This window comes from Dipteris shenzhenensis, chromosome 21 (assembly GCF_047967505.1).
Source record: "Dipteris shenzhenensis isolate YYH24624 ecotype China chromosome 21, Dip_SZ_1.0, whole genome shotgun sequence".
Lineage (NCBI taxonomy): Eukaryota > Viridiplantae > Streptophyta > Polypodiopsida > Gleicheniales > Dipteridaceae > Dipteris > Dipteris shenzhenensis.
Window position 1 is genome coordinate 38,717,963 of NC_141616.1, and position 15,479 is coordinate 38,733,441.

The following is a 15,479-nucleotide window of genomic DNA, read 5'->3' on the forward strand; positions in this document are numbered from 1 at the left end:
TCATTGCATGTGTCCCCTTTTCCTTATTATTTTCTCTACCCTATCTTTTTCATTTTTTCCCTTTATTACTTCTCTTTTTATTAGATCTTAAACCTATCAAAACTTTCCACTCCTCTAAAAGGCTAGATTCATTCATATTTCTAAGGTTCCTTTTCCCTTTTTATCTTTCCCCCCTCTCTTAAAACCTTATAAAACCCCTTACTACTCATTCTAAATTCCCCCCAACCCCTCTTTTAATCTTTTCCCTATCCTTAATATTTTTCTAATTTAATTTCTCTCCTTAACCCCCTTTTTTATGACTCTTTAATTTGTATTCAACCCCTTTACTCTTTTGATACTTATTATCTCCCCTTAATTTTTATGTATATGCTTCTTTCTTCTCATCTCTCCTTTATGTCATTATCCCCTTTAACCCCCCTTTTTCCAGTTTATTTCTCTAAACCTTTCTTATTTCTCTCCTTGTAAAACTTTCTTTTTTCTCCTTAAAACTTTTTATTCCTCTCTTTAAAACATCTCTTCTTAACCACCTGTAACTATCTTTAATTTTAATCTCACCCTATTAATCTTAGTGTATTTAAGTATTTGCATAATTTTCTTTATTCCTGCCTTTTCAAAAAGCTTTTTATACCACTTTCCAAAAATTATTTTCACTACTTGTTAAGCTTTCATCCCCCCTTTTCTCCCCATTTATTATTTTTCTCCCCATTTTTAATATACTCCCTTCTTTAATTTGTCTCTCCTTAAACCCACCCACCTCTTTTAAATTCCCCCGATTTTCAATCACCCCCCTTTGTATCTTTATGTACTTATTATCTCTCCTATTAAATCTTGGTGTAATTAACTACTCACATCGGTTACCCTTTATTTCTCATTACTGTCCTCATGGTTACTTCAAATAACTTTACACTCATAATTTTCACTAAGCTTGATTAGTTTGTGGTTAAGAGTATTATGGCCCCAATAACAAGGGAGGGGTGTTTATGACACCTGTTTTCCCAACTAAGGTCTAAGTTGGTTCTTTCCATGTTTTTCTTATTGGATGGTGGCAAGTATGCAAACTCCCCTCTTCAATAAAAGTGATGCCTACTATGACTTATCCAAGCTCAACTTCTATGCAGTTTATGCAAAATCATTTTTTACAAAATGACCCACTACTGGTTTTCTTTGAGGGGTTCACCGACTTGTACAAACTTTTCCTTTAATGCTATAAGTTTCCCTTTATATTCCATTGTCTAGCTTCGCTCTTTTGTCCTTTCACTATGCAAAGGGATGTTGTCAAGTCTTCCACACACACACACGCAGAGGCAATTGATCAAGCGAGCAATGTCGAGTGAGCAAGACCAAATAAGTGAGTGAGAAAAAGCAAGCAAAGTAGAAATGGTTGGGCTACAAACACATAATCTCATTGTATGTATGTACTCATCATTAATAAAGATTTATAGTGCTTCCTCAACATTAACATGATTATAATATAATATTGCAAGTGCACATTAGTAATAGTGTTCTATATTCTATGAGCTGAGCTTAAATAGAAATGGTTTGGGTCTATCAACAACAGGTACTATATAGTTGAAGTGCATCACTGAGAAAAACATAACCTCTCTATATGTATGTACTCATCATTAATAAAGCTTTATAGTATCACCATAATTTTGAAGATTATTATAACATAAGCTTGTAAGTCTACATTAGCGATAGTGCTATTTATTCCCATGAGATGAACTTGCATAGAAATGCATTGGCTACCAACAAGTAGTTATATAGTTAAAGTGCATCATGCAATAAAAACTTCAACGTTGAACATGATCATAACATGTTATTGAAAGTTTGCCTTGGTAAAAATGTTCTATATATTTTCATCAGAAGAACTCGCATTGAAAATATTTGACTGTTTTTGTCCTAATATATATATATATATATATAGAGTTCTAACATGCTCCTATTACGAGTTGCCTTGCTCTATATCTGGTGCAAGAAACTGGCAAAAATTCCATAAATTTCACATTTTGATGCATGAAATCTTACTAAATGGTGCAAATGGTCATGGTAATCATCTAAATCTGGTGCAAATGGTCATGATAATCATCTAAATCATGCCTTGCCATTCATTTTGAATGGCAAGGCATGATCTAGATGATTATCATGACCATTTGCACCATTTAGTAAGATTTCATGCATCAAAATAAACATTTAGCCGATTTGTTGCATCGGATCTAGAGGAAAGTTTACCTAATTGGGACCATGTCAATATGTTGTCTATTTTGGCTTCTACTATTGACTTCTATAAGCAAAGATTGATTTGTTTTAGAATTTAATTCATTTTAAATATAGTTTACCTAATCGGGACCATGTCAATATGTTTTCTATTTTGGATTCTACTATTGACTTCTATAAGCAAAGATTGATTTGCTTTAGAATTTAATTCATTTTAAAGAAAGGGATGTACTTACTCTTTAGATTTTGTTGGATTAATAGGATGTAAGAGTGATTCATTAGGGAGGGATTTTTTGCAAACAGAAAAACATGGGTTTTGTTCCAAGAGTGAACAGAGTTTGAAAAACCAAGCATTCAAGGAGTCCTATGAAACTTTTAACTTGCATGGAAGATTTCATTGGTGATCTCACTTATGTTGGTGGAGAGAGAGAGCTTGATTATGGAGGATTACAAAAAATTGGATGAATAAAGTGAACAAAGATAGGCAGTGTCTTTATAATGATGCCTTGGCACAATGACTCCATCTCTCTCAGACCAACAGGACCAGCTCTTGAAGAAGGCATGAGACTTCATGGTGACTTATGCCCATGAGCTACAAGAAAGAGAGAACCTACAAGAACTCTCTCAAAGATGACAAATGACTCCTCTTGCCACAGGATAGACGATGGCCCCCAAGCCAACTATACAACTGTACCAACCCCAACTGTAAAGTGAGCGAAGATAGGCAGTGTCTTTACAATGATGCCTTGGCACAATGACTCCATCTCTCTCAGACCAATAGGACCAGCTCATGAAGAAGGCATGAGACTTCATGGCGACTTATGCCCATGAGCTACAAGAAAGAGAGAACCTACAAGAACTCTCTCAAAGATGACAAATGACTCCTCTTGCCACAGGATAGATGATGGCCCCCAAGCCAACTGTACAACTGTACCAACCCCTTCTCCCATCACCCCTGAAGGAAGCATCCCATACGTGTAGTACAAGTGACTTGTAGCTAGGTCTAATTCAAGAATTGTTACATACAAAGTTCAAAAGGAGAGCAACATGGAGAGCCAGCGGTAGTTGCTCAATGATTTGGTCCAAGATATGCCTAAGAGACACGATGAGCTTGAGCGCAATGCTACGCCAAGAGATGCACAACAGACAATGCCCTTTTAACACTATTGTTGTTTCTATTACCTTTCGTTCTGGCACGTCTATCTCAAAGGAATAATACTAGAGTCTCTAAGTAGTGATGGCCTCAGTTTCTGAAAGGAACAATTGTGTATTTTATAACAGTTCACTTTGACATCAAAATATAAAATTCCTTGTTTTTTGGGATACACACACACATGTGTGTGTGTGTGTGCGTGCGTGCATGTGTGTGTGTGGCTATGCTATGTGTGTAGCTATATATATGTATATGTATCTTATGGATCTAAAGGAAGTCCCAATCATCCTCACTATTTTAGCTAGAAGCATCTTTCTTTGATTCACTCTTTCATCCTCTCCCACTGCTCTCTTTCACTTGTGAGCTTCTATACCTTCTCTTGAATATTTTCCTTGATATCATGTTAAATTTCCTCTTATATGAGGTCATGCAACCAAAGTATTTGTCGAAGTACTCACCTTGCTATTTAGTATCAATGATGTTCACATCAATACTCTTTTGCAACAATGTTTTATCAAAATAAAACCCATTTAGTCCAATGCCAATGTCTATCCATTCATCTAGTACACGTTTTCTTTGGAGTTATGAAGGGAGGACCACTAACCCTATGTAAAAACTCAACTAGTATAGGCTATAGGACTAATGCCATTGACTCCATGCTATTTAGGTCATTGCGTAACACGATACAATGAAACACTTTTGCAAGTAGACCCCGAAATGCAAATGTGAAATTGGTAAATCATAATACAAAAAATTGATTTTGAATTTTGTTGCCATGTCAAAGGACATTGTATGATAGAGCTAAATTCAAATCAACTTCTTACCTTAGTGCACACTAGTTTAGAGAGAGAGATTTGCAAATAGTAAATGAATTGTGCTAAAGAGAGACAGTAGAAATAGTAATATATATATGTTCTTAAGATGGATGAAACCATATACAAAATGTGGACATAGTGTGCCACCGTCTATCAACAGGGTGTTGCTTAGATTTGGACTCCTGTGACTCCGAGAACTATTCTCTTCTCTCCTCATGGCACTTTCAAATACCTCTTAGCCTATGTGCTCTCCTAGAGCTTTAGTGGGTTGCATAGTGATGCCCTGCTAGATATCAATGCTCCACTCTCATGTAACTACGCGGGAACCATCTAACTCTACTTGTAAGCCCCCCATATGAGGAGAAGGCATTTAAGTAGCTCGGTTATCTGGTAGGTCTTGGTTTGGACACTAGATGGGGGCCATGTGTGGCCTGATGGCTAGACGGAGTTGGCACACTGCCAACCAGGCTACATGCAAGTGCGGGAAGGCATCCCATGACTAACCGCATTGAGGGTAGATGGAGCTTTTCTCGAGGCAGCCCACTCTTGGGTTGCAGGGCTCGTTTGGAGTCCCAGATGATCCCGGATGGCTGTGGGCCGAACGGTAACCATAGGTTAGTTGCTCTATTTTGTGCACCGGTTCTATCGTGTGGTCGGTAATCTATTTCAAGACCGACCCCCAATCGACCATTTTGGGTAGATTGGGTTGGTCACCCAATTGAGCCCAACCGACTACGACTGGTGGCTATATAAGAGCAAGCCCGTGAAGCCCATTTCATCACTGGCTACAACAACCTTAATTCCTTAGCATCCAATCTCCATCCTCTACTATTTCTGGCACACCATCGAAGCTTCTCTCACAGGAGCACACGACTGGGAGGTAGCGCCATCTATTGTATCAGTTCTATAGTAATCAAATTTTTGATTCTCCATCCTATCTGTTTTCTCTCTTGTGTACGAGATCCTGTTATCTGTCGAGCGCAGATGTTGTATTATTTTCTTACATGGTATCAGAGCCTGGACTCTAGCAAGAAGATTTGGTAGTGTGTTTCTGTTTGCGAGCAGATTGTGAGAGATGGCCCAGCCCACAAGACTGCGAATCCCACCGTTCGGCAAAAGCGAAAAGTTGGACGGCTCTAACTATCCACTGTGGAAGTTCAAGATGAAGACCATCCTAAGCGCATACGAGCTTTGGGACACTGCTACTCGGGTGGACGTGAGGTCGGTTGCAATACCGGATCCAGTCAATGTAGGACAATAGATAGTACCAATTGTGGATGAGATTCTTGCATGGACAAGAAGAAATGCAGATGCTCTATGTTCTATTATCTGCAGTCTAAGTGATTCCATCATGGCATTAATTCAACATGTCACCACAGAAGAGGAGGCATGGATGATCTTGAAAAATTAGTACAAGACCACGAATCAGATGGATTCAGAATCTGGAGACTCAACTCGCGAATGAAAAATTGTCTGAGTCTGAAGCGACAAAGAAGTTCATCACCAGGGTGAAGAATCTGCACAATCAGATGACTACGATTGGCATCACCATCACCAGTGAGAATCTAGCATGAAGGTGCATACGGATTCTCCCACCAAAGTACGATGGTCTTGTTACGGCACTGAATACATAGAACAGAAATCTGCCCCTCAACTTTGAGGATTTTAGCGCGATGCTTCTAGAGGAGGAGATGCATCAAAACACGAGGATTAGAGAAGATTCGGCTTTCTACACTGGATCAAAGAAAGGTAAGGGTAAGGACTCTGGTAATTCATCTTCTTCTGATGATAAAAAAAGAAAGAAGAAGATTAAGTGCTTCTATTGCAACAAGGCAGGGCACAAGCAGAATGATTGCCGAAAGAAGATTGCAGATGAGAAGAACGAAGTAAAGAAAGAGTCCAGCAATAGCACATAGGTAGTACCAGTAGAGCTGTTCGTCACAATTGAGGAGATTTGCACGGAGGTAGTTCATGTACCTGCAGATGAACCTTAGATCATTGACAGTGGTGCTCGCGCCACATGACCAGTCAGAAGGATTGGTATACCTCTCTACAACCGGTAGGGAATGACATCCTAGCAGCAGTCGGCAATGATGCAAAATGTCTAGCAAAAGGAAAAGGTACAATTGCTCTCAAGTCAGATGGAGTTGTAAAACAGTTGTCCAATGTTCTTTATGTGCCAGACATCAAGAGGAACTTGTTGTCTGTTTCTGCGATCACGGATCGGGACCTCAAAGTTCACTTCGATAAGAATGGTGCACAGATTGTGGATCTTCAAGGGAAGGTCATTGGTAAAGGTACACGGTGCAACAACATCTACGAACTCTCAGCTTTCAGTGCTCGAGCGGATGTGAAGAACACTAAGCTATGGCATGAGAGGTTTGGTCATCTAAACCTTAGTTCTTTGAAGGAGATGCATTAAAGTGGAATGATTGTAGACCTAATAGAAATTTCAGATCTGCCCAATGTATGTGAAGCTTGCATGATGGGCAAGCAGCATCGGCGGCCCTTTCCTAAAGAGGCCAACAGGGCAAAGGCTCCTCTAGAGCTCATTCACATGGACCTCTGCGGAAAGATGGAGACGGAAGCTTTGGGTGGTTCCTACTACTTCATGACACCAATCAACGACTATAGTAGAAGGATATGGATATACTTCCTAAAGACTAAAGACGAGGCTTTTAGTAAGTTCATAGAATGGCATGTAATGGTCGAGAAAGAAACGAGGAAGAAGGTGAAGAAGTTGAGATCAAACAGAGGTGGAGAGTTCACATCAACTGAATTCGAGAGTTACTGCAAAAGTCATGGGATCAAGAGGCAGAAACCCCTGCCACGTACATCACAGCAAAATGGAGTAGGAGAGCGCAAGATGTGCATCATCTATGAAATGGGCTGGAGTATGATGAAAGGGAAAGATTTGCCAAAGAGTTGCTAGGCTGAAGTATGTAACACGGCAGTTTACATTCTCAATCGTAGCTACACGAAGGTTGTGAACGGGATGATTCCACTATAGGCCTTTTCTGGTAAGAAACCTTCAGCTGCACATTTCAGAGTTTTTGGATGTGATGGTTTTGTGCATGTCCCTGATGCTAACAGGACCAAATGGGAACCGAAGAGTTGAAAATGTATTTTCTTGAGCTACAGTGAAGAGGCGAAGGGTTACCGTCTCTATAACCCTGTTACCAAGAAGGTAATAGTAAGTCGCGATGTGGTCTTCATAATAGTCGCATCAATTGGAGGAGGATGCTTCCTTCCCAGACAACCAGGACCAGGATATCCATCCAGTAACACCACCCAACAACAGACCGAACTCCCCCAACGGTGCTTGGGAGGATTCAAGATAAAGAAGATGAAGAATAGCCTGTAGAACCACAACGGCAACGGCCATTCCCAAAGTGGGTAAAGCAGCTTTTGGACGGCAGAGAACCTCCAGCCATTGAGGAGGAACCATCCGAACACCACCGGTCCAAGAGATTAGAGGAGTAAAGAAGGGCGCAAAAACACTTGGTCAACTATGCTTTGATGATAGAGGTGATCCGTGCTGATGAACCCAAGTGTCTTGAAGAGGCACAGGGAGATGATAGGTGGATGGAGGCTATGCATTCGGAGTATGGCACCATAATGAAGAACAACACTTGGGACCTTGTGGATCGTCCACCAAAATGCAAGGTAATCAGCACCAAGTGGGTGTACAAGACCAAGTATAAGTCCGACAGCACGTTGGATAAGTACAAGGCTCGGCTCATGGCAAAAGGATTTGCACAGGTACATGGTTTTGATTATCAGGATACTTTTGCTCCCACAGCTTGACTAACCACAATTTGCAGTGTTTTGGCTTTAGCTGCCTAGGGAAGTTGGCCCGTGTTTTAGATGGATGTAAAATCTGCCTTTCTGAATGGGGATCTCAAGGAGGAGGTATACGTGGAACAACCACCAGGTTTTCTGATCCCTGGTTCAAAAGGTAAAGTCTGTAAACTAAAGAAGGCACTTTATGGGCTGAAACAGGCCCCACGAGCATGGTACCAGTGAATTGATGCCTACTTTCTGCAAAACAGGTTCAGGAGGAGCCCATTAGATGAGACTAAAGCTGTGCTCAGAGAAACATCGAGGATATTCACTACGAGTATTCAAATGAGCTTATTTACAGGGCATTTTGACTCGGACCCCTTGAAAAAGGAATAACTGCTTGATTTGGGGCAAATTTGTATATCTTTAGAGAAGGAGGTAGGTGTACGATCATGGTCTTTTATGTGGATGACCTTGTCATAACAGGAAACCATAAAGAGAAGATCTTGTAGACAAAGCATTTGCTAGGAAGAGAGTTTGAAATGACAGACCTCGGACTGATGCATTTCTGTTTGGGGATTGAAGTTTGGTAAGAGCCGAAACAGATCTTCATTTCACAACTGAAGTATGCTGGAGATATACTGAAGGCATTTGGCATGGCTGAGTGCAAGACAGTTGGTACCCCTATGGAGGTTTACGTGAAGCTCTCAAACGAGGATTCATTACCACTGGTGGATGAAGCAAAGTACAGAAGGCTTGTGAGCAATTTGATTTAATTGTGCAACACACGGCCGGACATCAGCTTTGCGACTGGTGTACTAAGCAGGTTTTCCAATAAGCCCCGGGAGAACCATTGGAGGGCAGGGATGTGGGTGCTGAAATACATCAATGGCACACTTGATTATGGCATCACCTATACCAAGGGCAACGTCTTGACTGGATTCTGTGACTCGGATTGGGTAGGAGACATGGACAGTAGGAGATCAGTGACAGGTTACTATTTCTCACTTGGATCTGGAGCTGTGTCATGGGTCAACAAGAAGCAACCCACAATTGCTCTTTCTTCTACCGAGGCTGAGTACAAATCAACATGCTTTGCTTCTTGCGAGGCAGTGTGGTTGAGGAGGATTTTAGGGGACATGTGTGCAGTGCAGAACAAGCCTACGTAGTTATCATGTGACAATTAGAGTTGCATGGTGATTGCAAAGAACCTTGTGTTCCATGCTCACACAAAACACGTTGAGATTCAATATCACTTTGTACGTGAGCTCATCATGGATGGAGAGGTTGACTTGGTGTACTGTCCGACTATAGAGAATGCTGCGGACATCTTCACAAAGGCTCTTGGAAGAGACTTGCTGGAGAGGCATCTTCATCGACTTGGCATTGGTCTGAAAAAGTAAGTTCACTTGCGGGTGGACATTGAGGGGGGGTGTTAGATATCAATGCTCCACTCTCATGTAACTACGCGGGAACCAACTAACTCTACTTGTAAGCCCCCCATATGAGGAGAAGGAATTTGAGTAGCTTGGTTATCTGGTAGGTCCTAGTTTGGACACCAGATGGGGGCCATGTGTGGCCTGATGGCTGGACGGAGTTGGCACACTGCCAACTAGGCTACATGCAAGTGCGGGAAGGCATCCCATGACTGACTACATTGAGGGTAGACAAAGCTTTTCTCGAGGTAGCCCACTCTTAGGTTGTGGGGCCCATTTGGAGTCCCAGATGATCTTGGATGGTTGTGGGCCGAACGGTGACCATAGGTCAGTTGCTCTATTTTGCGTACTGGTTCTATCATGTGGCCGGTGGCCTATTTCGGGACTGCTGACCCCTAGTCAACCATTTTGGGCAGATTGGGTTGGTCACCCAATTGAGCCCAACTAACTATGACTGGTGGCTATATAAGAGCAAGCCCGTGAAGCCCATTTCATCACTGGCTACAGCAACCCTGATTCCTTAGCATCCAGCCTCCATCCTCTACTGTTTCTGACATGCCATCGAAGCTTCTCTCATAGGAGCGCATGGCTGGGAGGTAGTGCCATCTATTGTATTAATTCTATAGTAATCAAATTTTTGATTCTCCATACTATCTGTTTTCTCTCTTGCGTACGAGATCCTGTTATTTGTTGAGCACAGATGTTGTATTATTTTCTTACACACACCTTCCTACTACTCCTTGGACAACCAATCGTAAGGCAATGTTTGTTGCATGATCCTTGAACTCCCTGCTGCTTCCATCTATAGCCAATGGTGGGTTCCAATTCTCTTATGATTCCTATCTCCTTGTTGTTGCGATGTAGGTGACCAATCCAAGGATCTCCTATCATCTTTATAACTTTTTGCATCTTGTCTCTTACATCCTCTGTTGCATCACTTTCTCATGACCATCCATGTGATTTCCTTAGTCTAGTCACCCATTTGACCATGATCACATTATTTTTTCCCTATCAACATCACATGTTTTATTGGTTGACTCCTCAATTGAACTTCATTAAAACAATGATGGTGGTGAGTAAGCAGCTTCAGCTTTCACTAGTTGGTTGACAATTTCTTAGATGTGACCATTGGTCCCAAAGAAACACTTACCTTTTAGGATTTCTAGCATGCCTTCTTAACAATTTTATATGCAATAAATCTCAAAGTCTCCACAACTAAAAAACATTGTCCTTATGATTGTTTGCCTATGCTCTAGTGCCTCGTAGGATATTTTTCCTTATTCATATGCTATGCATACAGCCACTGTACATTAAAAGATATTATGCTCATGGAACATAATGCAAGTATAGTCCTTGTATCTGGAAATGGTTGACTATTGGGGCTTCGTACAACATCATTCACCACACTCTTACAGCAACGGTACTTGCCTTAATGCAAAGTTTTGTACAAGTTGTCTTTTTTTCAATTTTATGTGTAGGTTATTCAACCATTCATATTTTAGAATATCCTTTTAGTCATCTTGAAACATGCATATGAAAGTAATGGCCCCTACAATCTTTGCTAAGTATTCTTCTGATTCTTACTTTGTAGGGAAGTGATGAGGCAATCATCATCATCTTTTTCTTCCAATGTTGTAGGGATGTCAGTAGGAGGGCACCAATCAACCAGCAAAAGGACAAGATCATTCTTGCCAATAAAGCCTTTGCTTATAACATTTTTTATTACCATCCTCATAAGAGCTGCTCTAGGGCAAGATATTATCCTACATAATTGCCTATGCCCTTGAAAATGGCATTACAAGCTCTTTCAACTTGTAGGTTCATGGAAAACACCATCTTCTTAGGTTTAGAGAGGTAATTTTAGCACATCATGGCATTCAAATTGAAGAAGACAAATCAGTTCACCAATAAGAGACAAGGAAATCCCACTACTAGGCACTCAAAAGATGTCATCAATCAAAGTTCCAAGGAGGCCCTTAACTCATATGTTATAGGAGAACATGTAGTTGTTAAGAACATGGATTGCTTGTGCAAAAGTCATATCATTTAGTCACTTTTTTTACTATAGTGACTTGTACATTGTATTGTGACCAAGTTTTCAAGCCCTCTATATCCACTTGTGATTCACAAAAGTCTTTGAATGCCTCCATTCTGCATGTTTCTGTGAGTTAATAAGTTACCTAAGATTTGCCTCCTTCTTTCCTTTTAGGCCATATTGAATGCTAGTTTAACTATTTCGCCACTTTTTTCTTAATTTGTAGCCTTTGTAGTATGCCTCAATAGCACCACTAAAGAACTTCTTTGAGACTAGTTGCCTTCTATGTTTCTTTGAAATGTTGTGTGTCAGAAAAATCCATTTTGTGCACTGTAATGAGACTTCTCCATTCCCTGGGTGGACCAAATTGCAGGGCATCCATATTTTTTGACGAAATATAGAGGGCAGTTATAGATACTATGCTACATTTACAAAAAACAAGAAGTCACTTTGCTTTGTTAGGGAGATGACATTAGGATATGCCATTCGAGAGAGAATGAACTTTTGTTAACATGTAGTGTGTTATATTGCAATCTATCGAAGCTTCTGTTAATTAATTTTCCACATACTTTTGCTTTAAAATTTTGTGCAAATGATGATCTTGGACTGCATTATGTACAAGCTTCCAAAGGCTGTACTTCATTCTTGAAGCATATCTTGATTGTCTGTCTAGTTTTCGTTTGCTTTGTGGTTGTGATAAAAACCTTCTAGCTTTGACTCCACCAATAGATGACGTGATAGCGACATCTTTTCCATTTGTTGACTTCTTAAGGTTTGTTGTAATATGAACATCTCCTCCATGGAGACCAATGTTTGATAATACTTTTTCTGGATGCATCAATTTTACGAGCAAAAACCTATGAGCAGGTTTATACGAGCATGTTTTTCAAGAGATTTTAAAAATAGTATTTCTTTAGGAAACATGGTTTTTACACTTTTACTTTCATTAGAACTAGATCCCTTTATCATAACATTATACAGACTAGCCATTCATTCATTTTTACATAACATAAATCTTCTTATTCATAGACATCCCTTTGTACCCTTGTTATTACCTTAAAAAAGTATTGAAAAATAATTCATTTAAGAAACATCCCTCATAATCACTCTCAATATAATAATATTATACATAAATAATTACTTATTAAACAGATTTATAACATATGGCAATATCTTTCAAGTGTTTTTATAGTATTAATAACAAGATATTTATGGACATGTTTCTACAGAAGTTTAAATTACTGTAAATAAGTATTAACTTGGACTTATATATCACTCTCATAAAATACATGTAATATTTAATACTATATATGCAATATAACTCCATAGAGGTGCTTAAATGGGGTTTTTCGATCAATTTGAGTGGTTGAATGACTATATTTGTACATTGGATGTGAAAGTTATGTCACTTTTAAAAGTGCTATCCAAGGTAGTTTCGCCAGCGAAACTACCTTGAAAGACCTTGTTCAAAGGGGTTTCGCTGGCGAAACTACCTTGATGGCTTGCTTCAATGAGTTTTACAATGAGTTTTCTTTGAAGAAACCCTTTCATAAAGATAGGTTGAGAGAGGTTTTTCAATGTCACCCCCTATTAAGTAAAAAGTTATAAGAAGGATCATAAGGGAATTTTCATAGAGAAGTCTACTCTACATGTGGGTTTCTTCAAAAGCCATCCCATTATGTTCTCACCATTCCCAAAGATTCACATAAATATTCGTGTATAAAATAGGCATTCCTATAATACTTTTCATATTTCTACGTGAAACTATGTTTTCTTTTGATCCATTTTTGTCATATTTTTGCATAGTTGGAAGCTTTTTTTTTCCTTCGCTTGGATGCTCGGAAGATTTCGCTCAGAAAATGCTCGTCCCCACTTTTTCCAATGCTTGAATTACCTCCTTCTTATGCTTTTTAGAATGAAGCTTTTGAGCAAATACAATATATAAAAGTACCAAATTTCTAATAATCCAACATAAAGCATGCAGTGTGCATAATGTGCATACATGTACATTGCACATCAACTTTACCTTTGTAATGTGATTTCCTCCACCATTTAAAATCCATGACATATGCTAGCTCCTTACAATAAAGGCATGAAGATTTCGAATTGCCTCCTTTACTTATGTCGAGCATACACTTGAGGGTCTTGAGGTCACTTGCCATATGCCACTCCACTTGGAAAGCACCTTTGACCACGACATGAAGATGCCCTCCTTGAACTTGATTTTTGATAATTGATTGTATTTTTGTGTGGTCAAATATTCAATCCAGAGTTTGGTGGTCCTTTGTCTTTGAGTAATGCAACGCTCTTTGAGTGTGCAATTGAAGAATCAAACATTAATATGTATTATGCTTATGGGAAACCTTTGAAATCCAAATGTGTGCTTACCTCAAATGAGCCTAGCCACCAAATGTGCTTTTCTAATTGCTCACTAAAGTGTTTTGAGTTGGCGTTTGTAATTGATGGATCAAGAGCTCTATTAATTAGTGTGATGGTCACTTGTTTAATTTTTTTCTCCTTGACAATTTCACATTCATCTAGGTTTATAACAAATTTGAGGTGTCCTTGGCACTCTTCAAATGTGATACCATAAATTCAACCATTCTTCTTTGTACTTATTGAAGATCAACAAAAATATTGTTCCAATGATTATACGCAGTGCTTCCCTTGTCACTTTCACACACCCGTTCAATATGCAAACAATGTCCAATATAATCATCTACTTGCTGGTTGAGTAGGCCTCTTAACTTCCACACTTCTCTATGCTTTGGTAAGAGCAATACATGTTTTATCCTATGATATTTCAAGGTTCATGACACTACTTTGAAAATAGAGGTGTAATCTTTCTTGTTCACTCCACTCTTATCAAGTGCCTCTTGGATTACATTTACATTTAACTTAAATGCTACATACAAACTATTGCACAACATTGCATTCGACTGTTTTAGAATTTTTCTCCTCTAGCATACTTTTTGCAATAGTAATTGACATTAAACCTTTCATTTGTTTACTAGAAGGGCATTAGAATCAACATTCTCCTTTTAAGGCTCTAGGATTTTCTTACAATAAGTACACATAGAAGAGTTTTTCTATGGTCAATTGCTATTATCATCATGTGATCATTGAATTTGTTGCATTTAAAATATCTAATGCAAAAGAAAACTTACCTTGCTTACTGACCTCTATGCTTGCATCCTCCACTATCAGCTTTTAATCTTGCAACGCTGCAAGTTGTTCTATTTCAGAGTCTCTTTCAATAGAATGGCTTTTGTTTTGGATTTCCTCATTGTCTCCTTTGTCTTCATGTGTCCTTTAGTTTCCTTTTGTAATTTCTCTTTCAATCTAGGGTTTTTCTGCTATTTATTGCAATTTCATCTTTGTCTCTTATTGGTATAAGCCTTTGTACATTTCTACAACATTAGATTGAGTTGTGACATATCCATGTAGTCCCTTGTTGCCATTACCCCACAAACTTCAGCCGTGTTGTCGGACTAGAAAATGGAGTAGAGTTTCTAAATGGACATTTTGGATAAATGCCTCCTCCATCACACCATAAATCGATATGATGTAAGCTTTCTTTCCTCATGTTCTTTCTTTGCATGGCACCTACTTGTGCACCCTTCCGTGATTTTTCCATAGGTGCATACTCTTCTTCTAAATCAATATGGAGATGGTAGAGTCTCCTTGGTCGATTGTTCTTCAGTGGCGTGATCACATGTTGTCCCATTTCTCACATCCTAGTCAACTTATTATTATTATTATTTTTTTTTTCAAAGACCTAGCCAACTTTTTATAGTACAAAGTGTTAGCAATGGCGGTAAGCCTTCAAAATTTCAAAAAACAAAGACATGTTGAGGTCAATTATGGGGGTAAGCCTTCAAAATTTCAAAAAACAAAGACATGTTGAAGTCAATTATGGGGTCTTGACACCGGAGCTAAACAAATTTCTTGTCAGCATGAGTCAGGACTAGTGTGAAATCTGCTTGAAAGAGAGAATCTTATATGAGTCTTTGATGCAATGTATTTTGGAAAAAGAAAAGAGA